Here is a 2,328-nt window from a genome sequence, read left to right on the forward strand (position 1 = left end):
AAAACGTCTTACAAGGATCCATCCGGGTCGACGTTCATTCGCAAAACATCGAATCTAGACTTTGCCGCAGCAACCTCTCTTCTTATCCCCGCGCTATATAGGTATCTACCTACCGTTATCCCTCTCGTTATCGTTATCGGGCTCCGCCTTCCGAACCGAGCCGCGACTCGGGAAGCAACGCCGGAGCAGACAAGGATTTATGGAGCTTGTTTCGAGTGCCATTGGTATCCGCGAATGTCGTGCAGATTCTACCGCGTCAACGCGGGCAAAACACAACTCATGAATCTCACGATCGAAGATGAGTGGAGATTGATGTTATGTCGTTGATATATAAATCTATTATAAGTGATGAGCACTTGTAGATCACAAAGAGCGTAAAAAAAATTATTTTATTTCGATACGTTACGCAAATTACATTACACCATGCGATTTTTTTTGTTAAATTGTTTGCGCTTTAAAGTAAATTACTAGACATTCTGCGTGATGCGCGATTCTAGTAATTTAGTAAAATGTAGGCAATTCAGCAGGAAAAAACCATTCTGTACCATAGATTCAAATATAAGTGGTGAAGAATAAGAGTAAATACTTTCTTTTAAAGCGAATTGTCACTCTTGAATATTGAACATTAAGCCATTCTTTTTCAAGACTGGTTCAGTTTCCACTCTTTAAAATTGGATTTTACTCTAAAGAATTTAGAGATTAGAGTATGCATAAAGTATCGAAATTAATAAAGTCATCACGTTAGCTGGTTTTTCGATTCGATCAGATTTCAATTTTAATAAGTATATTATGTTAAAAATTTTGAAAATTTATTTTTTAATATGTGTTTAATACTGTATTTTATAAAATATTATTTTTACTGTTGTTTATAAATAATTTTTTTCAATCGTTTTAAACTTGCAAATACATATTTTATTTGATTAAATATCAAATTTAACGTGCAAAATAACTAGTTTCCGGGATTTCGTTTATTCATATGAACATCGAGAATCTTCAATCGGAAGAAAGCGAGAAAAGAGCAGATTGGTCGATCGGATAAGAAAATTGCTGCTGGGCTGAAGAGTATGAAGAACTAAGAGGGAACAGTGAAATGGCAATGGAGAAGAGAAGAGGAAGCAACGTCTTATGAAAATCTGAAAGTCAGCAGCCTGGAGGATCATCTTTTTATCTGATCTTAATTTGTCAGGTCGCGCGCAGACAATTTAGATCACACCATTCGTATTAAATCGTTATGAAAAATGGCCAGTTTTTAAATTAGCTTTATCGACATATATATTAAAATTTTTGCTATGAAACATGCCCGATGATATTAATTTGCTGTCGTTCTATTATAATTATTTTTAACAAATTTTTAAAATATTTTAATGTATATCTAAACAAAATTTTTTTCGAGAAATGAAAAATAATTATTGTTAATAAGAACAATATATAATAGCAATTAATTTGAAGTGTAATTAAAAATGTAGAGCTTGCACATTATGCTTTTTTCCTGCTGGATTGCTTGTGCTTTAATAAATTGCTAAAATTTGACTATACATATAGAACGCAGAATTTGTAGTAATTTACTAAAACGCAAGCAATCCAGCAAGAAAACATGCATCGTGTGCCACAGGCATAAGAATCATGGCACATAGAAAAATTTAAGACCTATAAAACTTAAGTAGTTAAGGAAATCAACATGTTGGATTTGCTACCGCTTACGTTATGTGTGTGATCTTATGGTCTTTACTATGATTGGTCAATTTGCTTTAAGTCTTACGTCTTAAGTTTTTCTATGTGCCATGGCCTTTAGTTTCTAAAATAATTGAAATTATAAAAGAATATTTTGAAACTGCGCGAAAATGTTTTTCGTCGTATTTTTGAGAAATACAATGTAATACAAAAATATACAATGCAATGAGTTACGCTCAACGAGTTATTATTGTTATAATTTAATAAACGATAAGAGGGAATAAATCCTGACGCTAGTTATGTGGTAGCAAACGAGCTGCGGATGGGTAACAGTCGACAAATTGCGAACGATCGAAGGAAATTTAGAATCGTTTATGACCATCGCGAATGTGACGCGAGCTAAACATTGCCCTTTGCATTCCCACACGATCGTGTACACGAAAAGTATCCATGAGACGTGGGTACATGTCGCTCCAAAGGAGCATTGTGTATGCTTTGGCATTCAGAGGACGTTCTTATCTGCCTATCCGGAGAGCTGTCAGCAAAGTTCCTGAATAATAACAGAGAGCTTGTGGAAGAGAGAGAGAGAGAGAGAGGGGAAGTTATAGATAGACAGAGAAAGAGAGAAAGAGAGGAAGGAGGAAAAGGGAAAGATAG

This window comes from Trachymyrmex septentrionalis, unplaced genomic scaffold (assembly GCF_001594115.1).
Source record: "Trachymyrmex septentrionalis isolate Tsep2-gDNA-1 unplaced genomic scaffold, Tsep1.0 scaffold121, whole genome shotgun sequence".
Lineage (NCBI taxonomy): Eukaryota > Metazoa > Arthropoda > Insecta > Hymenoptera > Formicidae > Trachymyrmex > Trachymyrmex septentrionalis.